General features: G+C 33.1%; 1 protein-coding gene and 1 long non-coding RNA gene across 2 annotated transcripts in view; one reads left to right on the top strand and one right to left on the bottom strand.

Moving 5' to 3' along the window:
- The window catches only part of LOC129228050 (uncharacterized), a 58,439-nt gene extending 50,777 nt beyond the window's left edge, over positions 1-7,662 (bottom strand). The window contains exon 1 of the long non-coding RNA XR_008580884.1: positions 7,354-7,662. This is a non-coding gene — a long non-coding RNA (uncharacterized LOC129228050). The remainder of the gene's footprint in view (positions 1-7,353) is intronic.
- LOC129228049 (single-stranded DNA-binding protein 3-like) overlaps positions 1-25,402 on the top strand; it is a gene marked incomplete at its 5' end in the record, with an annotated part of 396,346 nt that overhangs the window by 287,258 nt on the left and 83,686 nt on the right.

Raw genomic sequence — 25,402 nt, 5'->3', positions numbered from 1 at the left:
CCGATTTCTGAGCTCTCCGAATTGTTTTTTCGATATCAGGTTTATTTATTGTATCGGAATCGTAGTTTTCTGGGGCGGTTAATATCGTTTATCTTTTTTTGATAGGATTCGATTTATATCTTTCGAATGTTCTAATGGAGTATTTTCCGATCGAAAGAAGGATCATGGTGACTCTTTTTTTATTTGTCTGTTGCTTAATTTAAGTAAAAATCGATATTTTATGCAATAATAGTTTTTAAATTATAGTAAAATTGTGAAATGTTAAACAAATCAGATGCAAATACTTCGTATAATTTATCTATAGATTAAAGGAAATCTTTTCAAGAATTTCATCCCTCTTGAATTTCTATCAGTTGAAGTTAAAATAATTTGGAATTGGCATTTTTGCCGTGCAATGATCATTTCTTAACTGTACATATTTGAATTTTTGTTCAGTAACAAACTTTTATGGCTTTCATGTATACGCATATTACAAAAATACATTATTTTATTTTTTTTACTTGTTGTCAGTGGCGCAGCGAGGGGGGTGAACCCCCCCCCCTAGAGCCATTGGTGAACATAAATGCAAATTCTAATACAGTAGTTTATGCATATGAAAGGGCTGTTTTGATCAAAAAATGCTTTCAGAAGGTGTTCTTGGTCAAATATTTCCCTTTAGAAGGTATTTTTGATCAAAATACCTCCTCCAGAAGCTATTTGTCATTAAAAAAAAAAAAAAAAACCCTCCAAAAGATATTTTTAATCAAAAAAAAAAAAAAAAAATCCTCCAGAAGGTATTTTTGATCAAAAAAAAAAAAAAAAAACCCACCAGAAGGTATTTCTGGCTGCGCTAGTGCTTGTTGTCATAAGCTCGTATTTTATTGCTAATAAATGAACTAACTCCGTTACTCAAGAATCTTCTTGTAATATGCCTAGAAAAAATTTCCGCGGTTTTACAAATGTAAATATATTGCAATTCAGTTTTTTTAATAAGACTTTAATGGCAAATATAGTTCATGCTGTTTGAAGTAAAAACATAAATACTTAATCAAATCAAGGAAGAAATCTGCAACGAAAATCATAGTTTTAATTTCAAACGCATATTTTTATATTAGTTTTTCTCTAACCTGCAGTCTGTGCAAGGGTTATCACTTACAGTGATGTGTGTTATTGAAGAAATATCTCTCGTTGTTCAGTTCCAGTAGCTGATAAAAGGGAAAACCTTTTTAAAACAATTCTACTCTTGCTAATGCTATTTACAAACTCCTTAGAACTTGGTTTATAAGTGAAAACAATAACACGGGGAATAGTTAAGTATTAAAAATTTAACGATATGAACTCACGTAGAAACTTGGATTATTTTGTAAATAATGTTTTACCTGTTGTTGCTTCCTTCCGGTTGTATTATCATTTTATTTTATTTTTATTTGTTTATTTTTGAGATTTGTTGATTCTTACCTTAAATTCTTTTATAAATACTGTGAGTGACTTTTTTTTTTTTTTTAAACTAAAATGGCTAGCGTTTTGATTCAATAAACGTTCTTTTACTCAAAATACAGCTCTTCTATGCTTGCCGTATACAATGTCAGCTTAAACCCATCGTGCACATTTTGCCATGTTCGCTGAACTATACTGAAATCGGCCCTGATCATGAACTTATTTCACTAAATCTCTAAAATCTACTTCAAATGACTAGGAAAGTAATATTTAAGTCTTGAAAATTACTTTACATTCCCATTTAATCTGGCTCTTTATGACTTAAAATAAAACACCAAGTGTAAGAGCATTTTTGAATGGCTAAGAAAATAACATAAGTCCTAAAAATTTCTTTACATCCCCGTTTATTCTCGGGTCATTATGACTTAAAATAAAACACCAAATGTAAGAGAATTTACAAATAACTAAGAATATAATATCAAGTCTTGAAACTTACTTTACATTCCCATTTAATCTGGCTCTTTATAACTTAAAATAAAATACCAAGTGTAAGAGAATTTTCGAATGACTAAGAACATAATATTAAGTCTTGGAAATTACTTTACATCCCTATTTAATCTGGCTCATTATGACTTAAACCTCTATGAACATGACGCATGATATGTGATAAGTTCGTTAAAATGACATCTGCTTCAGCCGTGTGCCGTCACATGTTACGTGATGATCATGTTCATGATTCTTTAAAGAAAATTGAAAAGGACCTTATCTCTTATTTGCGACTTAAATTAATGAGGCGAATTCATTGGTCGCTTCATACAACTCAATTGGACGTGACGAAGATAACTGTAAATTCCTTCATACTTTCTGTACACGACAATGTTTTCAACTATGATGAGTGGCTTTTGATTTCTAGCTCCTTAACAGCTATGGCGTTAAGAAAAAAAAAAACATCAAACGAAGTATTGTTTTATGAAGAAATATTTGTTAAAATAGCTCTTGCAACATACAGAACGTACAAAAATGCGAAGAAAGTAAGAAATGTAAAACGTGTACCATGTTACGGAACTAATAAATGAGATCATGAATGATATCAGAGCATACCATGAAAAAATATGGCAGCCGTGTTTTTTTTTTTTTTTTTTTTGCTTCATAAAACACTAATGGAGTATTAAATTTAAATAAAAAACTTAGGTTGAGGTTTGTAAAACAGCATTTGGGGAATATACTTTGCCTTTTGTGAAACAAACACAATTTAAAAATAGAATTTAAAAAAAAAGTTAGATGGAAGTTGAGAGAAAGCTGCATTTATGCCGACATAAAATGTAAAAAATTAATTTCATATTTTCCAGTAGATATAGCATAGAATCATGCAACAGTTTGAAACTGCGACTTTTACTGGACAAGTTAGAAATATTTTTTCACATTTTATTTCGATTTGAGTGCAGCTGTACCACTCCTTCCACCGTCCTATTCTTTCCAACTCTCCCCTCTTATACTTGTCAAGTGTTTATATATTTATTTTTGTGCCTCTTTTTTATGTACGAAAACACAAATATCATTTTTTTCCCTTTCCTCAATCGTTTTTGTGAATGTAATAATTTTTTAAACTCTTAGGCACGGTTGTGCCACCATTTTTTTAATCAGAAATACTGAACATCTATAAATTCATGGAAGTTAGAAACAATTGTCGCATATGTTAATTAACATCCATCGTGTTTTATATGAATCAATGATTATCAGAAATTAATAATATGCATATTAACACACTTTTTATAACTTTTCAAAAATTACAGATTCTAATTAAAAAAATTTAATGCTCTGGGTTCGTCACCATGCTGAAAGAACTTACATAAACTACCGGGAAAAAATTAAAGAAATTAATCACGTCTATAGAAAATGCGCAGCGTCTTAACATTCCGTGAGTTTCCATTGGTTACATTTCAAACACATCAAAAATAATAAACCCAGTGCGAAAAAAAAAGTTTTATTTTTTAATTCCCAGTACCTGAGATTGAAAAATAAAGAATATGCAAATATACGACGGGTAGCAAATGTAAAATCCCTTTTTTTTTGCTAGTAAAACACTGCCCACAGTGTCAACACTTGGTTTTCTGTAGTACAGTAAGAACTTTAAAGAAACAAAATATTTCGAATTGTTTTTATTTGTATCAGTGTAAAACAATGAAAATAGATGAGATGTTCTAATACCAGATATATTCTCTTTACAAAATGACTCGAAATTGTAACAAAAATAATAAATAAATAAACAAGCGTCCACACATTTCTTTTGTAGCGAAAATGCTCTTTTTTAGCACTGAAGATCGTTAACATATGAGTATAATGAGCGAAGTTAAGCAAGTCTCATCAAAAACGCACATGTTTCGAAGTTGTGATAAAATTAAACAAACACGCGTTTTCTTAGTTCACAATTGCCTTGTTAAAGCGTTAGCTCGCACTTTACAAAAAAAAAAAAAAAAAAAAAAAAAAATGTTTCATGAGTTATATGAATCACACTGACGTTATTATTATACAAATATTTATTGTGGTAGAAACTAATGCACAGGACACAGATTTAAAAATATTGCCAGTAGAAAAAATATATATATTCAAAGTCCGTAACAGCTGGAACAATATGAATCTCGAGTGATGAAAACTTAATACACACTTAAAAATGAATGAATGGATAAGCCGCATCCATATTTATCATGTTTTAGTTTTCGGCTACAAAAATTGAAAGAACAAATTAAACGCTGATTGGTAAAGTTGTAACTTATAAGCTAATAGAACGGTAGAAATTCACCGCACATATTACACCCTAGGAAATGATTCACATTTTTCGTTTAAATCAAATTCATCGCACAGTACTTTTCATATTACAGGAAAAACTTAGAGAGAAAATTGATTTTCTCTTTTATTTGCCAGCTGCTGCAATAAATAATAACGAAAATAATAGCATCGCAATAGTTAAAATCACACAGTTATATAACACAACTCGAAAAAAAGGCGCAAAACTATGGTCTATCTTAAGAAAAAAAAAGCTTTGGCTAAAAAGTAAAAGCCTAATAAATAACATTAAAAATACAAATTTACAAAGACTGCAAACAAATTTTTTGAAAACTTTTGCAACAAAAGTACAAGTAAAAGTTGCAAAATATGCAATCGTTTGCAAATTTAAGCATTAATAACGTTATTTAATTTGCACGTATGGTATATCTTATTTCAAATTCGTAACATTTCAAAAAACAAACTAGAACTATATGTGTGTAACAAGTACATCCTTCAAACACACACATCTTACTGTTGTAAAAACGTATTTATCAAGACACGTGAGTGCTCTGAATATATTTGTGGATTCAGGAAAACTTCATATTTTGGTTCAATATTAAAGGAAATCTGTTGCATGTAACATACAATATATGTTGAAGTAAAAACTGTTTATTGTGGAAGCAAAATGCGTATGTCTTTTAAAAACACACAATGCATCGAAATTGTTGCAATTGTAATTGGTTGCGTAATAATATGTACGAATTATTCTCTTGAAACGCTTAGATAAAACACAAGAAACGCCCCATGGATGTTTGCAAAGATATAAAATACGTTGGTTTCTCATTTAAAAGTTTGCATCTTTTCAAAATGACATGAAGTGCGATTGATTAAATTTTATTCACGTAGACACATTACGTAGAACTGGAGAAATTGAATTTTCGTATTTTTGGTTAAAAATTCACACCTTTGAAAAATTATATGCATTATGCAAAATTTAATGCCCATTGCCCACACACACTTTTTTTTTATTGAAGTGAAAGCAATGTAAAACACAAGACTCTTAAGAATGAACCAGTAAAATAAAAATATATTTTCTTGTTGAAAACCCACAACGTTAAAAAATATATTATATATGAATTCCGAGTTTAAAAAAATATTTAAAATCTTCAACGGACACAAATGTTTGTAAGGAGATAAAAAGATACATACTTTTTTTTTAAACACATGTTTTCAAAATTATTTGCAGTACGCTTGATAAAATTCAATGCACCCACACACTTTTTTATTGAAGTAAAAACGCTATGTGAAACACGAAGGCTTAGAACATTGTCCAGTGGAATAAAAATTAGCTTTTCTTGTTAAAAAGCAAATACGTTAACAAGTACCAAGTTCCGATTGATTAAATAATAAGTATAACACCGTCATTCTCTATTTAAACACCTAAACAAAACACAATCAACGGCAGTAAACGCTTGCAAGAAGACCAATGACCCAATCTTGTGCAAAATCCGCAGTTTTCAAATTCATGTGTAGTACGTTTGACAATTTCAATGCATACGCACACTTTTTTTTTTAAATTGAAGTAAAAACACTATATAAAACGAAAAAGTGCTTGAAATACACCCAATGAAATAATGTCGAATATCTTCTTAAAAGATCCGCACTTCGTTTCAAATTTATGTGAAATACGCTTGATAAATTCGATGCATGCGCATAACTTTTCATTAAAGTAAAAGCACTACTTACGCTAAAAAGTTCTTGAAATACACTTAATGAAATAAAATTGTCGAATACCGTCTTTTCAAGTTATGTGAAGTACGCTTAATAAAATTTAATGCACCCGCACAACTTTAGTATTGAAGTGGAAGCACCATGTAAAACGTAAGAAGGGCTTGAAATAACCCAGTTAAATAAAAATAACGAATATCTTCTTAAAAAACCCACACTTCCTTTCAAATTTGTGTGAAGTACGCTTTATAACGTTTAATGTGTACACACACTTTTTATTAAAATAATAACATAATGTAAAACTTAGGAAAGACTTAAAATAACCAAGGGAGGTAAAAAATGTCTTATTTCTTCTTCAAAAACTCGCATTTCTTTTCAGACATGTATGAAGAACGCTTGATAAAATTTAATGCACACACAGTTTTTATTAAAGCAAAAAATTATATATAAATCGAAAACATGATTAAATGCGCCCACTGAAAGATACATTCCAGATCTCTTCTTTGAAAATCTGCTATGCATAATAATATTGATCCCGATCCGTTACTTAACAGAAGAAGAAGGAAAAAAAAATTTATTGCGATATTTATTTATTTATTTGTAATTTCTAGAGTGGCAAAATGTAGGATAGAAGTAATTACTTCGAGAGGTAAAAACACAATAAATACCATCGATATCACATTAAAATAACGCAAATATAAGTTAAAATTGATATGAATCAACACATACACATAATAATTTATCACAATTAAACTTAAGAAACACCAAAGTACCCTGGGAAAACCATTTTCCTCAATTTTAATTAAATATTTGACTTGCGGATTGCTCTAAAAATCCGTCACATTTTGAGCGAAAATTTCACACACGATGCTGTAAACCCACAACTTTCAAAAAGTATTTTGAAGCAAAATGTTTCACACTGACCCACGCAGTCTTTGTAGAAAAATCGAAAATAAATAAGCAAATAGATATTTCAGATAATATTTGCATTCGTTTTAATTTTCTTCGAGTTATATTTAAAACACCTGTTCGGAATTATCACTGAACATCACTGTTCAGACATTTCTTACAATTCATTGCACACATGAACTAATATAATTTTAATTAACTTTTGTAGGGATAGAACACATAACACTTTTTCTTTATTTTCAATTATTTATATCTCCATGAAATAACAAAATTTCTAATAGCTAAATAATTAACAACTGTTAGACTTTTCTGAAATTGAATGGAAAAAAATTCAGATTTCAAAACCGAAAAAAGTAACGAAATCAGTTTCATCAGTTCAAACACACTTTCATTGATACAATTCAACTTTTTATTTAGTTTTTTAATACTAAACTCTTGAGCAATTTAATATGTGGGAAGGAAAAAACCCCTTCATTTATTCAAGAAATTAAGAAAGATTAGAATTGGAAAAAATAATTTAAAAATACGACTTACCCATATGCAGAAGAGGAAAATAATCCATTAGTTTTGTGTAATCCAATTTTCAGGTAATCGCAAGTTTAACAACATAGCACAGGGTCTCGATTTAAAAAAAAAATCTTAATCCATATCGAAAAAAAAGTATCCATATTTTATTTATTTTTTTCAATTTTGCCATTTTATAATTCACGTCGACCAAGTTATGAAACATCACACCTGTTTCACGTTGATTCTGTGTTTCAGAAACACAGTGACACATGCGCGAGAGTTGCGATTCCATTCTATACGTTAAAATGATCCCTCTATTGCTCCGAGTTCTCTCTCTTCGCGTAACCGCATTAGGCACTAGCTGTGGAGTGACAGGTAGGGAGCAAAGCTGTGAAGGATGAGCGCTCAGCAGCCAACTGCTCTCGCCAACGGTCGCCAAGATCCCCGCTCCCTTTTAGGTAACTCTTTAAATTGAAAGATTCTTTTCAAGTGCGGGAAAAATGTTTCTCTTTATAGATGCAATCTTCGTAATTAACTGTCGGGTTTGTAATGATTAAATATGACTGCCTTCTAAAAATATTTATTCTTGGATGTTATTCAAAGAATATGGAATGATTTTTAGTGTTGGATGGTGGAATGTTTTGTTCTTATGATGTTGAATCGCAGGGGAATTCGCATGTGCGGAAGTGATTATATTTATTTCACATGCTTTTACTGTCCGTGGATGAGATTAAAGATAAATAAGTGAACTAATTAATTTTATTACTTTAATATTTGCATTGGAAAACTGTTTTCTTTCAATTGTCTTTAAGGAAAATCAAAGAAAAACAGAGAGTGGGAAAAATGAAAACTAATTTTGTGAAAAAAGAGAGAGAGAGAAACCCTCACTCATCATTAGGGATTTGCTGAAGATTGAAAGAGCATTAAAATTTAAAAACGCGCAAGGGTGTTTATGATGCCAGGATTACTTTTGGAAACCTGAAAAAAAATTTTTTTTTTGCATTTCTTTATGTTCGGAATGCTCCATCTGTGTACACGTAGCCATGCTAATATCACATTATGACATTCTATGACTAGGTAACCACATTTTTTTTTTCCATATTGCTTCGTTGAAAGCTCAACAAATTTATGTTTTCTTACGATTTTGAGGGAATGTAAAGACATGATTTAAATGTTATCAAAATATCATTTCTAAATTTTATTTTATTACAAGTATTCATGTCTTTGTTCGAACACAAATTTTCAACAAAAGAAAAACATTCTATTAACTTGCTGTCACCTTGTTATAGTACTTAGGAGATGATATGATTGCTTGTTTCCGTCTTCTTAAATGAACCTTTTTAGTTTGCCAAACAAAACATTGTTGGGCATGTTCGTTAATACTGACGCCATGCAATATTCCTCTGAGAATTCAGTATTAATCTAAGTATTCAGTATGTAAGTCTTTTTGTTTCTTCAGTAAGCCTTCTGGGACTGTGCGGACATCAGTGCTAACATCACGTGTCAATGTTTTTATCTCTTCGAATCATTCAAAATGTCAACCAACGGTTTTTTCAGCTAAAATTGTTCTCTCTTTGATCAACTATGCTAAAGATAGTAGTGTGATGCACTATGCTAAAGATATTAGTTTGCCCAACTCTTATTTCCTTATTTCTTAGTCCAACCATTTGAGCACATATTAATCTTTTTTGACGTCTGTAAGCAGAGGGCTTAATCAAAATCGTGATATTAATGGGGAAGTGAGCTTTTGACATCATTACCGATAAAAACGCCGCGGATGACTGGTTGAATAAATCAAAAAACTTTTATTTTAAATCTGAGATCGAATTGTGATCGATCCAGCCTGCAATGTTACTATCTTGGAAAAATGAAAGGTACAGCCGTAAAGCTTTTAACTTGATTCAGCGAGCAGTAAAACTATGCATGAAAATTAAATGCGGATCAAAGTGAAGTATCTGTTCTCTTTTAGAACATCTTCGTAATTACGATCGCTTCTTGGAAAAGATGTTCGGAACGGAATTCTCCCGAATCGAAACGAGCAATCTAAGTGCTTGTGCTCTTTAAATGATAACCTATTACCATTTCCGTTGCTTTTAGAAGCACTGCACCTCTTTTTTAGTTTCATGGAACATATATAATGGAGCTTTTCATCTGCATACATCATTCCGAAAAGGAAAATTGAACGTTCTAATAATGCCCGAATCTAAATTGAGCATAGGGGCTGAGTCCGTCGTGGAGGGAAAAGAACTTGTCTCGTGCTTGTGTAATCGTTTTTTTAGGAGTTGATGCCATTGCTTATCGATAAGATGTTTCCTCCCCCCCCCCTTTAACTTCAGTGCCAAAATCGAGGGAAGATATCGTAAAATTTTCATTTAAACTCTACGATCACTAACGCTAGACTTTCGTCTTGTATTAAAAAGGCGATTTGAGGATAAATGCAAACGGCTTTGGTGTAAAAGGGGTTGATCCACAAACTGCGGAAACGTTTTAATGTTTTCACTTACATACCGGTCGTTGCATTGGGTTTCCAGAAAAAATTGTTGGTGGTTTTAATATAAGCCCAAATTATAAAAAATTTGTTGGTGAATATCGTGTTGATTCGTTTTTTCGGAAAATAAAGAATAGATTTTTTTTAAACAAGACATTTGAAAATTCTTGCAACAGCGTAGTATCCATTTTTTTTTCAAATACTGATACAACAGTTGAATTTTTATGAGGCAAAAATATAATGTATCTATTTCTCTCCCCCCCCCCCACACACACTCTTCGAGTTTAACCAATCTCATATGACAAACTTCAGATAGAATTTAGAATACAAAACATGACTGTTGCAAACTTTTGATTATTGCTCTCAAGGCTATCTGATAAAAGAAGTGGGCTATTTTTGCTCAATGTATAAATTCAAAAAGAGAGTGCTTTATTTTTTAGAGTATTTGCTTAAAGTCGTATGAAGGGTTTTTTTCCCCCTTGCGCTTTTTTCTTTCTCTTTTCTGCTAAAACTTTTTCTTTGCAACTATCGCTCCAATTGATCTGCTTAAAATTTAGAAACATCAAAATGTAATTGCTCATAATGTAAAACGTTACAATAAAGGCAACATTGCTTTTTGACTTTAAGTTAATGAAAGGATGAATAGAAACATAAGTAGTTTTTCATGTGTTTCCTTTCCTTCTGAAGTATATTTTACTTGTTTTGAAGTCAGGTTCCTGAAAACCTGAGACGTTGGTAGAGAGGTAGTTCAGAAAACTCAACTGATATTATTAGCTAGAACGTATGGACGGGATCAGGCCCATATTGAGAACTACTAAGATAAAGTTTCAGCATATGTTCGACCCCTTTCTCGAAAAGAACAAACATATCAAGAAAAGAAGGCAGAGAAGATCGTTTTGGGTTATACGTGATTTAAAAGAGAAAGGGGTAAATAAAAAAAATAAATCGATCGAATGACAAGGGGGGAAAAAGAAGTTTGCCTTTGATGCCCCACCCCCTCTTTTTCCACTATCATTTCGAATTTAGAATCCAGTTGCTTTTGGGGAATAGATAACGACTCGCCGAAAAAAAAGGGAGAAAGATTCTAAGCGACTTCTATGGCAGCGAAAATAATAAATCCGGGGCATAAAAAGAACAAGCAAGCCATGCGCTACTTCACTTCGTTTCCACCCTCATCGCTTTTAAACGACGTCGTTCTTGATATTAAACCGTTGAGTTTATTACGAGACGTGGCGCCGCTTGGTAAAGGATTACGATTTTATTGCAGGGGGATGGGATCTTTTTGAAACTAACTCCCTTCCCCATCGAGAGCTTTTCCGAGAGAAATTGGCCGCACTTCCCTTGTTTTAGTTCTTTTCATGTGTAGACAGATGGAGATGGATTGAAAGATGACTTCAGATCGTGGTCTTATTTTAAAATGGATCCTCTTGTTCGTTGATCTGGTTTGTTCGTGAATTTTAAGAGATTATTGGGAAATGGATGATGGAGAAATGGAAGAGTTTTTTCTTTCCCTTTCAACATTTATGTTTCTTACGAGCTTATCAAATCGAATTGTTAAAAGCTCTTATTGTACTTGTTCTGTCCTGGTGTCAACTTGGGCCGTACAAGCTTTTTAATCGTTGCCAAAAACAAAAATAGATTGCAGTAATTATAAAATTAATTGTTAGTAAAGTTATCAAATTAATTTAAGGCTAAATATAATCGAGCATAGAGTTGTAAATTTTAGATTTTTCAAAACTATTCAAATTATTCTCAGGTTTTTAAGGCTTTCTTTGATTCAATTTCTTAATTAAAAAGTTGTTTTATACTTTTTTTCCTTGTAAGTTTGTGTGATTTCTTAACGTCTCGATAGATTTATGGGAAAACATTCTTCCCAGGTTTGTTATTTGTTTGAGAAATTCATCTTAAAAATTAATGTTTTCTAAAAAAGTAAAATCTTTTTTTTTTTTTAACAAATGTTCATTTAACTGAGGAGAGAAAAAACCGTAATGTAATGAAGTTCACAATAAAAAGGCATTCTTCGTTACTATATCATTGCCGGAATCTGAGAAGCATTCGTTAAAAGAGTATTTTAAACTTTAGTGCATTCATTGTAACATGAATGCCCTAAACTTTTTTTCAAAATTTATCCGCCGTTACAAATATCATTTCATCTACGTATTTGTTTGCTTGCAAAGAAATTTATGAGATGTTAAAATTTCAATAAAAAAATTTGTCAACAACTCACTGACATTTGTCAGTCTGAAAAGAAATCATTAAAAATATCGTGCTCAAAGAGTTAAGAATGACGTTTATCTCTTAAATTTTGCATTCACCACATCACATTAAAAAAAAAAAAGCCTACTTCAAAATTTGCATGAATGTTTTATTCCTTTTCATCAATCTGCTGTCTGAGTTTTGCACCGCAAAGATACTTAAGGCTGAAGACATCATAATAATAATTTAAAAAAAAGTTAGCTTTTTAAGTCTGGAAAGAAATGGCATCTTTTTCCTGTTTTAACCCTCCCATCCTCTGCGATTTGTGTCAACATTTTTCATTTCCCTCATCCAACTCCACGGGGTATTTGCGGAATTTGGCCAGGCAGGAGCGGAAGCCATGTGTGTGTTTTAACATCTGCTTATACATATTACGGGGGCAGTGGCTGTGCCAAGAGTAGAGAAATGGTGTTACTTGGTCCCTTTTTGCTCTTGGGCTCTGGGAATTTCGAACCGGAGGTATGTGATGAATGCTTCTCGCTCAGTGCTCCTTTCACAAGGCCTGGAATTTTTCCAGTTTGTAAATGATCGTCTATGAAGATAATGCTCGTCATTGTTGGAAATGCTGCTGAATGTGTTTTCTAGTGAAGGGTAAAAAAAAAAAAAAAAATCTTGAAAGTCATGCCTCGTTTAAATTTTTTTGATTATAACAGATAGCTTTGTTTTTTTTATTCATCTTAACATGCTGCTATGGGAGGCTTATAAATGTGTGCTCGTGTGTGTTCAATTTGGTAAAAATCAGTTGGATCACGTACAGGGCTTAAATTTTTGGGAGGGCGGAAAATCTCAATTTGTCTAGTGGAAACTCCACATTTCGTCTAATGATGATAATTTTACCAAACGGAACTCCAAATTTCGCAGAATGATGATATTTTTTCCGAATCGTGAGACAAAGTTTGCGAATAAGAACATTTTTGGAAGGTCACAGTGCCCTCCCGTGCCCTTTCATCGGGGGAGTCCCTGGGTAATCAAAAAAGGAAACTAGGATAAAATGTAGATGAGCCGGGTTTACAATTATAGTAAAGATAAGCAGTAAAAGTATCATCATCAGCACCACCAGTATGAACAGAAATATTGATGAAAGCAATAAATGCGAAGATAGTAGCTTGAATGATGAAAGTAATGAAGATAAAGGTTAACAGTAATTGAAAATCACATGCGAAGGTATTTTCGTCTGAAATAGTTTTTGCAATTATGTTAAAAAGGTGCTGTTTTGAAAATGTGAATATAAGATCAAGATAATGACGGCTCTTCTCGCTAAACATCACAGAGCATTAAAGTTGCTAAGAGTGTGCGGTTTTGTGTGGAGTCTACAATTTCCTCGCATTCACCGACCTACTTTTTACTTCGTGCTTCAGAAGTTCAACACTCCAATTCACATGAGTGAAGTACACACGTTTTTTTTTACTTTTATCCATCCACTATATTATTTAGAATAGAAAATTAGTTAAAAGCTATACCAAAAAACAAGGACCGATCTAAAAGGTGGAGAAAGCATTGGGTTAGCAGGAAAAACTTAGATATTTTCTTAACTGGTTTCAGTTTTAGGTTTCTTCTTTCACATGATCTATTCTATTTTTTGTACTTAGAATCGTCTGCAAGTCACATGACCTAGCTTTTAACGTTGGCCAAACATTAAAGAAGACGCAGTGAAAAAACACGTCCAAATCCTGCAACGAGAACACAGCTGAAGCAGGTCCGTAAACAATGTCTTAACCATCAATAGCCTTAACGTTGTAATGAAATTTTTGGCAAATTGGTATCTAACGGGACTTTATATCAGACTTGAAATTTAAAAGTGTCAAAACCTGTAGTGTGTTTAATAACTTAGCCAGTGACTTCATATCAGTTAGAAGCAAAATATAAGAAGGCCTAACTATATATCTTATGTTTGGATTTTACCCAATCATTTTGACTTATAAAGTCCCATCCCAACTTTTCCACGATCAGCAAAGTTTTTCTTATGGTACACGAGTTTATATACTTCAGTCTCGACTTAAATTTGTGTGACTGGGACTTTGGTAACACGATACAGCAATAATCCCCTTTGCAGCTCGACTTACCATTAACTATTTCCGAAAGAAAGGCAACGCACAATAAACTGTCGCCAGTTAGGATTAGGGCCAAACTGTAATAGAGAGAGACAAAGAGCTAACGATTTACCATCGGCTGCGGAATATATCCGTCATCCACGCATTCTACATTCTAGAATTTCGAACAATGAGGCTTTGTCTTTGATCCCTTTCATCGGAAGCACTAAAGAACACTCGAATAGCACTTCTTACCAAACACAAAGAGCTGGGATCTGTTTACATGAATCGGATAATAAAAATGAATGGAGCAGATATTTTTCTCATCTTTCAACTTGAATTAGACTAAAATACGGATAAATTAGGATAAATAACGTCACAGCACAGAATCATGATACCGAATTGCCGTGTTCCAAATGAAAAGAATCAAAAACAGAATACTTGATTCGCATTTCAATGCGTTTGTGGTCTGTCGACACATAGTATTTCTATTGAATAATGGATGCTTTGATATATGTAAAAAATGTTTTCCCAACAAATGCTAAAAACAAATAAAATATTAACACAGAGACTGTGCCGTAAACTGGGAGGATATGATAACCTGCAATGAGGCTTTTTTTTCTTTAAAATTTATATTTTATGACTTAATTCTGTGGTTTGTTTGTTCGAAGAGAAAAGCTATTGGCAATTTACGCTCGTTATCAGTTTGCATTTATGAAAAAACACCGAATCCCCCCCCCCCCCCCGAATCTCACCAGAAGCTTTTGCTACCTTCTAGCCAATCACTCTTTTCACAGAAAATAATCATTAATTGAATCCAAGCATGAATTAAAGAAAAGAAAGAAAGAATGAAAAAAAAAAAAAATACTGGTCCTTTACCAGTTGAAAACAAAAACTACCAGTTAATTGTTGGCATGAGATGAAAACTAAAATGCAGACTCAATACAAATGTATACAATGATGCTTTTAGATTTTTTTATAGTAGTATGCTAGGTGTGTGAAGAAACAAATAACTAATTTTTCTAGTTTGGTGTTTAATTTAAGAAAACGGGTTTTATTCTTTTCAACTATATACTTAATTATTGAATGTGCAAAGTGGGTGATTGAATATAAATCCAATAAGAACTTTGACTTCAATTTGATATTTCCCCCTTTCACAACCACATTTAGCTTTATCCTGCTAGATCCTTATTTTAAATCCAGAAGAGAAACATTTCTAGCGCTTCTGCTCAATTGGCAGATAGTTTGTTCATCATTACTCTCTTTTGAAGAGCAGCAGAGAGTGAACTAAAATAGGACCAATAATAATGAAGCTTCTCTTTAGTTCTTTTTTCTCTCCATCCTCTGTCCGCACAAAGATTGTGCAGCCTCATTTGGCAACAATCTCGAGCCCAAACAGATAACGCCCCGCCACAAACCTCTGTTCTTTGTGCGGCGTAGGATTGTTTTCCGCATGCTATGTGAAGTAGCTGAGACTGCCACAAAGAGCTAGCTCACTTCTTTTTTATACTTTTGTTCTTCTGGTTTAATGGTCCTAGTATAATATTACCCCCAAGGGGAGGGGCGCATTGTGAGATTCAAAGGAGCGCTTTCAGCCCTGAGGATTCATTTCTTTTTTGGAAGGACCCCTTAATGCCTTGAAGGATTTTTATGCCAGATCTAATCATGGACGAGAATTCCTCTAAAGCCGGAAGGTTCTTCTTGTTTGGTAATTTCATTCCGCTAAATTATGGTGCGTGAAACTTTGCTTTTGCCTTCCCAGTTAATCTCGGTGTAATATATTCTATGCACATTTTGAAATGTGCTTTGGTTTACTAAGACTCTTACAGTGGTATCAGGGTGGAAAAATTCCAATTTTTGAATTTCGATAGATATTATGGATTATTTTAATTTCCAAAGTATTTGTGTGAGCTTTTAATGAAACTGCTGTAATGCTTTTCCTTTATACTTTCATACCTTTGTGTACACGAAGTTTGAAGTTTGGATTATGAATATCTTTTGATTTCTAATTATAGAAATGAGAGCTTACAATTGTGTATTTTTAGACAGAAATAGGCAGTTTGAATTTTAACAGTTTATGTATACATTGTGTATATAAATATCGCTGTGTTTAATTATATGTGAATATCAACAGTTTGTAGTCTACCAAATCCAAAACTATTACTTTTGTCTCATAAAATTTTATAATAATATAAACCTTTGTGAAACACTCTTCAATGTCTACTCTTTGCATAAAATTAGCGAAAAATAATTCTTGATTTGAAGGTTTTCTGATGGGAAAATAAAGCGGAATTCTAATATAGATAGATAGATAGATAGTTTAGCTCTAAAAACTGGTCTGATGTGAAAACATGATTGTTCTTGAGTGAAAGCGTCCTTTTTTTTTTCTCCAACAACTCACCATCTTTTAGAATAACCCCCTACTACTCCCGTATAGCTCGGGAGAAGTGTTGGGTTCTTCCCGCATCTCTTGCCAGGGATCGCCAGCCTGGGTTATCTTGGTAAGCTCTGAAACTCTGATGGTATTATAGAAAAGATTATTGAAGTAGTTTCCCTTAGTTTACTTCCATTAACTTGAAATTTGTGTACAAAAAACGTGCACAGAAAACACAACTCTCCCAGGGTCAGTGCAAGATCCCTCCTGGCTTACAGGTCGCAGAGGAAAGAAAAAAGACATATCCCCAGAAAAACAAGGCATCCATTTGGAATGAAAACAACCCCCGCTCCGCCCCAGCTGGTCACGAGAGGTTCCACGCGGCCGTACATCACCCCGAACCAATGGTGACAGCTAAATGGCCGAAGTGACACCTCAGCGAGGAAAACATGTCTCTCCGTCAGGGGACCAGATTGGAGATATCTTCGTCCTCTCCCGTTTCGTCGGAGAGGGACTTTTCGTTTCCTCTGCCATCCCTCTGCGTCCAGAAATGCAATTCATTTGATAACGATGAGGCATTGCGACCCCTGAATGCTCTTTGCTGTCGGTGTTCCGCCTTTATTTAATTCCGCCACTTCCCCCGGCCCCGCTGTATTTTCTATTTAATTTAATTTTCAGTTGCGCTGAAGTTGATACCGAACGTCAAGGTCTTGGCAGTGGCCCTAACTTTTGTCCAGTGGAAGATTCTGAAGATAATTTAGAACTGATTAACTCTTTATCCAAACAAGAGTTTCACGTTTAACTGATGAGCAGTGATGTTCCCATCAATTTTTCTGAGGGTATACTCCCAGTAATCCAATACGCATAATATGTGTATCGTGTATGCGATCATATACATACTATGTCATAATATGAAAGTTTTTGAAGTTTAAGGGTATACGCTATGTATCTAAAAAAATGTTAGAGAATATACGGTGTATATGGAGTGTACCTTGCGGGAACACTACTGTTGGTGAGGTTTTTTTTTTTTTTGTAATGCAAGTAGTGATGTGGGAGGGATGTAACCCTAATACAGTTGGACTCGGTTAATACGAATTCTCATAAGTCCTCGAATTTGTTCGTATGGGGAGTCGTTATTCGTAACAACCGTGAATGAGTGATACTGTGAAAGAACTAAGAAATGCTTACTTTAATTTAAAAACAGTACTACTAATACACACATTGCAATCTAACTATTCGTACATTAGTACACAATAGGACTTCTGCTACCTAACAAAATGATGAATGATTTGTAAAGGAAATTACAGTATTCAACCGTGAACATTTTAAGTAAAGGGGTGAAAAATTTCTGTTCGTCTTAGCCGAGACTTTCAATTTAATGTACGCATTATTCGTAAAATTTTTAATGTAATTAGATAGCAAACTAAACTTAACGAACAAAATGTTCGTTTTAGCCATAATTTCGTATTAAAAGTGATCGTATTAAGAGAGTTCAACTGTATTTTATTTTTTGTGCGTTGCACAAATTTAAGCAAATTAAAGTAGGAAAAAATTCCAATGATTTTTGTAAGTATCACAGGTGACATACGTACACTTAAAGCCATTTGTGTAAAGATTACAAAAGGTTTGAATTCAAAAGGCCAATTCTTGTGGGATATGAGACTTTCCTCCTCATTAGCTAAGTATTAAAAAAGAATTAATTATAAAGCGTAAAAAATTGCCCTTGCCCAAATTTTGTTTCGCAAAAAGCAGTATAGTAATGCATTTATGTCTCGAAAATTCAAATTCTTCTCGCCCTCAAAATTGCGTAGAATCTTCTTCTAAGTCACATCTTTACTATCCGCAATTTATGATTAAAGGTTAGGGCACAGAATCTTGTCAAAAACGTTTTAACATGATTCATTTAGTTCTTGATTCCGAATGTGTGCCTTTTTCGTGATCATCACACATTTCTGTCATTGTACAGGAATTATAAAATCTTTCCCTGCATACAAATTTTTTCTTAATCTGAACTAACCTTAATTACTTTTAATAAATTGACTTGCGTCAATAAATTCCAATACAAGCACCCTTTACTGTTTTACTTATTTTTGTCTGTTGCGGCGATTTTCCAATTATATCAGCTCACATTGTCCAACAGTTTGGTAGCCATATTGTAATGTTGGAGCACCTGCGATCATGATCTTGATTGTTTAAGTATCTTCTACTAGTATTACAAACTTTCAAAAAAAAAAAAAAAATGGAGTAATATTTAGTTAACGGCAGCTAGAATGTTGGGTGTGGCGAGAATTAAAATACCACATTGACCTTCTTCGTGCTAGGCAAAGCGCATGGGCACCCATATGGGGGGAGGGCAAGTGGGGGCACAAGCCCCTCTCCTCCCCTCTAAAAATTAGAACCTCCTTGCTTTTAGTACTTTTTTTCTTTGCAAAAATGTAAAAGCATTTCGTCTCCAGCCATTAATGAATAAGTTATTAAAACTCAAATTTTAATAACTAATCTGTACTGGAACCGGTTTCTATGGGGAAAATATATTGCTAAACCATAGGAAAAATATCTGAGCCCCTCCCCCTTTACAATTTTGCATATGGGTGCCCATGGGCAAAGGTACTCACATTGAAATTTACTGGCCTAAGCAGATTTACAAAATTATGTGTGTCTTTACAGTGTATTGATGAAACAAGCACTATGCCCAATTGTATATTGTTATTCGTTGTAACTATTTTTTTTCTGTGTTAGTTTTTGTCCAACGAGTTCTCACAATCAGGCAGAGACGGATCTTAGTGTACCTTAATTTATATGCGGAATTTGCTATTCAACTATTTTTGCTTGTGTTATTCTGTTTAAATCTGCTTGGCGCAAGGGTGATCTTTTATAATTAGATAGATGTTCTTAAAATGTCGGCGAGGCATTAGAAAGTAAACATTATGACTAGGGAAATGGTGATCCCTTCATATTCCTTGTAAAAAGATAATGACTCCAGTTCCTCTTAGGATTTGTTCTCTCCCGTGAAAGATAATACTCAGTGGGAGGAGGAAGAGGAGGAAGGATTCCCACACTCTTGGGACTCCTGGAAGCCAACCGGACGTCGTTAAGCATCGAATGCCCGTTTGTTGAAAGATGACTGCCACATGTTGGAGAATGCCATGAATCTTTTAAGGGGGCTAGAGAAGAGTCATTGGGGGAGTGTTTTCGCAGACGAACAAACTTTCTTTCTGACTGAAAGGTTTAAGATGGTTCAAGACTGCAAGTTGAAAGTGGAAGAGTGTCCTGTTTTGGTTTTAGTAGCTTGGTTTTCTGACAAAAGCATTTTTAAACGTTCTAAGAGTCGTATTCTAGTTGCTTGAAGCCGCCATGTAAATGACGCCATTTTTAAGACGTCACCGTGAGAACTAATTAAAGTAATCCATAATGTAGAAAAAATTGGCTCATAAGTAGTATTTGTTTTAGTAATTTTTAACCGCGCCGGTCACTGGTTAATTGAATCAGCGGTTAATTGAATCAACCGCTTTAGTGAATCAAATTGTCAAAAACAGAATAAAATACAGCTTTATTGAATTAGCCACTTTATTGAATCAGCTGCTTTATTTAATCAAAACCCCTGGATGTGAAAGGTTTATTCAAGCCATCTATCTAATCTAAGACTGTCTCAACTTAAAAAGCTAAATTGAAGCACCTAGAGGCAACAGAGTGTAGGTGCTAAAATTAAAAATATGAAGATAACTAGTAAAAATGGTGGAAGAAACTCTTTCCTGCTTTTGGGCAAAAGATAGTTTAGTAGCCGTGGCAGGTGCGGCTGTACAGCCTGGTTTAGGAAAAAATTTCAGCGAAAGCTCATCTAGGGGTTTGAACTTAGCACACATTTTACTCTAAACTAGAAAAAATCCATGTACTTCCTTTCGCATCCTACTGCCTCAACTTGCGCAGCAAAATTTTTCAAAGCTTTATTTAACAACCTACACCAATACTTGAGTTTAAAAAACATAATAATAATAAAAAAAAGACCACCTCTTTTTTAGCCCATACTATCTTTTCCAAGTGTGAACGGCAAGCAGGTATAACTCTATTATTATTCTGATGAAAATATTTTTTAATCATAAATACAAAACATAAAAAAATACTGATGGAACTCATCAAGGCTAGCAACTGCATATTTCTCTGCAGAAAATGCGCTAATGAACGGAGAAAGAATTGGACAGAAGGCAGCCGCACAATGGGCGTAAAAATCGAATCTGTTCTGGAATGGGTAGAGAGGGATGAAATTGCAACCAGCAGAATCCTTACGGTTGGTTTGAATGCAATGATATCATTTGAACGAGTTGAACACAGAGAGTGCATTTCTTCTGAAAGGAGAAGCCTGAAAAGAATTGATTTTGCGTTCTTTTCCTGGGGAGCTTCCGTTATTTACTCGTTTTTTTTCCTTCTCTCTCCATCCCTTTCTCATTCTTTCCGGTTCCTTTCATCCCGGTCGGCTTTGTTTTCGTTGCACCGCCCAATGAATTCCGCTTCTAATTCTGGGGAAGTATTTTGTTGGTGTCGTCAGTTTATTGTTCAATTTTCTTTTGCGCAGTTTTTTTGCTTCAGTTTCGATGTTTCATATCAACTCTGGAACAAAAAACAGAAGTGTTTAGGCATACAGCTAGGGAATTCTATTACACTAGTTCCACGAAAAAATGAATAGTGTTCTGATATATGACGGAAAAGCTGTATATGTTTGTTTAATGCAAATGCTTGCCAGTTTTATTTATTTATTTATTTATTTTTAACTTTTCACGAAAGCTTGACTTATTGTACTGTTTAGGGTTATTTTTCGCAGTGCATTCTGAAAATTGTTAGATTTGTCCTCAGATAAAAATGCGCGTGAAGTTTTCTACTTAGAATTTAAAATGCTATGACTATGAAATGTTTAATAAAATAAAAATACTAGATCACTTTACGTTGGGTTTCTATATTACAGTAAAACCTGTGAAGTTGACCACCCTTGTAAGTTGAGCCAGTGGCGTAGCTAGACCCGACTTTCGGGGGGGGGGGGGGTTACTTCTTTTATATATATATATATATATATATATATATATATATATATATATATATATATATATATATATATATATATATATGTGTGTGTGTGTGTGTGTAATCGCTTGGAATTTTTTCCTTTCTCTTCTTTCTTCTTTTTCTCTTTTTTTTTGAGACTAACTTTTCGGGGGGGGGGGGGTTGTCCCCAAAACCCGCCCCTTAGCTACGCCCCTGAGTTGAGCACCTGTCTAAGTTGATTGCTTTTTTCAGGCACGGAATTAACACTTATCATATAAATCAACCTCTGTAATTTGACAACCTGTTTAAGTTGACCAATAAAGTGGTGCACCGCAAGTGGTCAACTTACACAGGTTTCTCTGTACTATGAAATACTGAGTTATTCTATTTCTCCTTGGAGTAAAAATGTCATTATTCTAGGGAATGATTCATAGAGTAGAAACATTATTTCCTTTATGTAATATTTTTCTTAATCTGTTCATATAAAAGCTGATTATAGGAGAACGTGGAATTTTCCTAACTACAAGATATAAGTTATAAATAAATTTTACCATCATTTTTCCCCTTTTCAAAAGCTGATAGTATGTATAGATAGATAGACATAAAAGAGAGAGAGTGTGCTCGTCTATACCAAAGTTGATTCTTGTTATCGATTTGATTAAAAGTTGATAAATAAAGCTTACAATTTATATTTGCATTACGTGTGGGTGTGTGTATGTGTTACCCCGAGATGAATGCATTTTTCCTGTAGCAAAATACTTTTCAATTGGCAAAAAAAAAAAAAAATATTGGTACACTCTGGATTTATTCTTAGAGCAGTAGTTACTTTTTGGATTTCCAAAATATTAGTATTTTCTCGAATTTAGGCCTTTGTTAGTATCTTTCGTTACAATTGAGAGACTAAGTAATACACGTTTAGTCATAATGCTTGTTGTTTTTCTCTGTAGAGAAAAAAATAATAATTTCTTTAAATTTCTCCTTAGATTGAAGAAATAATGTTCGGTTTTCTCTGCATAATAGAAATAAGTCTTATTTTGTGGACTTCTGCTATTATTAGTGATAAAGTAGTTGTTTAATTCTGTATATATAAAAAGAAAACCTTGCAGTTTTTTCGCTTTAGATTATACTTATTCTTCTTTGATTTCTCTGCTTAGTAAACTTTGTGTGCCTGTTTTTTCTTTTTCGGAGTTTTTCAGTAGCATAAAAAAAAATATATTTTTACGGTGTAACTATTTCCTTTGGGTTTACATAATACCTTAGTTACCGCCTTCAAATCCTGTCACCTTAAACTAAATCTTACTACTCATCAGGACGTACCTTAAAAAGTGCTGTTGCTGTTCCGAATATTTTTTTATAGTAAAACATTACTATTGGTTGACTCTTTTCTTATTCTTTAAAAAAAAAAATAAATAAAGTTTTTTTAAATAACCAATTTCTTCCTAGGCTTACGTTTCCTTCATATTTGAATTTCATCTCCAGTAACCTATCTTTTTTTTTTCTTATAAAGGAATGGAGGTGGGAGACATACATTTTAGTAAGTTAATGAATAATTTAAATGATAATGTAAAATGAAAAATACATACTGAGTGAAAACTAATTCTGTTTATCATTCCGTAACTTTTAACAATCATTGAAAAACATATCCCTACCTGCACTAAGGTAACTATCCCCCCCCCCTCCTCGCGCTAAGCCATTTTCTACTCCTCCACCGAATATATACAGTTTCTCTCGCTCTCTCTCTTTTTTTTTTTTTTTTCAAAATGTGATTGCACTGTTAGAAAAACAAAATAAATCGCTGAAATAACTTGGGCAGAACCCTCAATGATTAGTCATTTAAGCATGTTGCTAGCTGAAAAGATTTTTTTTTTCCCCCTTTCTTGCTCTTTCTCTCGTCGCCAGAAAAGTACGTCGTAAGCATGTCGGTAAAAATGCCTGAGCTGTACCATGTTCGCAAATGGGCTGTTTTTCCGGCTTTAATGATCCAGTGGGTCTCTCTCCGTAGTTATTTTTGAAACAACACAGCGAGTGTGTGTATTAAAGATTTTTTCATCGCTTGTTAAACGAGCATTGTATGTGCTCTTTCAGCCTCAGCGTGAGCTTCGGATTAGTGACGATGATTTTTTTTTTCCTCCGGAAAAGAAAAGAATTAATCTTCATTCCGTTGCTCTGGCTGATAATTGTGAAGAGATTCTTTTTTTCTTTTTTTTTCGGTACCGTAAAATAAGGCTGACGTTAAATTACCATTGACTTTTTTTTCCCCTCTGTTTGTGTTTGCGGAAGTGCTTTATTAGTGCAGTGAAACTCAGGTAACAATGTCAAGAGATAATTTATACTTGACGAGCGATATTAAAGCATATTGCTCAGCAGAGAAAATGGATCACTTATTTTGCAAGAAATAAACTAAATCTTCAATGAGAATGCTTAAAAAACGTTGTTGTAAATATTTACAATGTATTTATTTAATTATGTATCGCTCGTTTGGAAGAAGAGTGCCACAATACGAAATTTTTAAAAAAAATTTCGCTTAAAGGCCTTTAAAGGACATTATCTTCTTCGGAAAATAGTGACAGATTTTTTGTTCTAATATTAAGCACTCGAGAGCACTACAAACTTACTTTTCTTAATGCAAACATCCTGAAGAGCTCAACTTAAACGCTTCTCCAGTACAATTTCATTTCTTCGTATTGTGGCACTCTTCTTCCAAATGAACAATTTTTTCATTATTGTTTATTTAGTTTTAGTAAAAACAAAATATAGTGACAATCGCCTGATAAAAATAGAAATTATCAGGCAATTTAATATCTTCACTTAATAAATAGAAATACAGCAGTACAGTAATATGCATTGTGAAAGTATTTCAAATAGGAATAAGTACATGTTTTCGTCAATTTAAAAGCCATAAATATATACGCTAAACCGGAAATCTGAAATAATAATGATGTAGTAATGTCGATGTAGGCAGAGTAAATTTCCAATTAGTGAACAGGTTTTTATATTGCATAATAGCTCCATGCCAATTTCGAATTTCGTAAATCTTCGGAATAAGAACAAAATCGAATCAACCGAATGTATTAATAAAATGGAAGGAAGTACTAATTGGAATAGTAGATATTCCACAAGTTGAAACATACATGGTTTTAATTCAATTTAGAAGGAAACCTCCAGATAAATAAAACAATTGGGAAATGGAAAGTAGAGTGTGTATAAAATTAAATTGGCAATTTTTCATTTTCGAAGAAACTTTTACAACATATTTATGCATTTAAAATTGAAAATAAATCAAAATTATTTCAACACTTCGAATCCAAACTTTCCACAGCTGATAAATACTTGACGTTTTTTTCTTTTTAAATCTTAAGTTTGTCTAGTTTCTTCTTTCGAAGGTAAGAACTTATTGCGTAGCGCTAGAATCTGGTAGAATTAATTTATTCCTTGAATTTGGAACATTGAAAACATACTTTTAATTCAGTTTGGAAGAAAATTTCAAAGTGGGCAAATTAATGGAAGGTCGAAAATTTTCAAGTCGACTCTTTGCGCAATGCGAAATAAAAGAAATGGAAAATTTTAATTTTGACAGTAATATTTAATATAAATTTATTCATCTGAAGCTGAAATTTATTTTGACAGATCAGATCAAAATGTAATTGGCAACATTTAATCATTTTGCTGACTCAAAGTTTAACCAAGTCTATTTCTTTTGGAAGTGAATGTTTAAACTAAATTTCTGAGTAGCGCTAAACTTGGTACATGTAAGTTATCTCCATGAATTAGAACAGACTTATGTTGTTTAAATTTAATGTAGAAGAAAACTTCCAGAAGAGAGAAATAATCAAAAAATGTAAATTGGACTGAACAAAGTAAAATTGTCAATTTTTATGTTTCAAAGCAGAATAT

This window comes from Uloborus diversus, chromosome 8 (assembly GCF_026930045.1).
Source record: "Uloborus diversus isolate 005 chromosome 8, Udiv.v.3.1, whole genome shotgun sequence".
In the NCBI taxonomy this organism is placed as follows: Eukaryota; Metazoa; Arthropoda; class Arachnida; order Araneae; family Uloboridae; genus Uloborus; species Uloborus diversus.
This window is presented reverse-complemented; position numbering and strand designations above follow the sequence as displayed.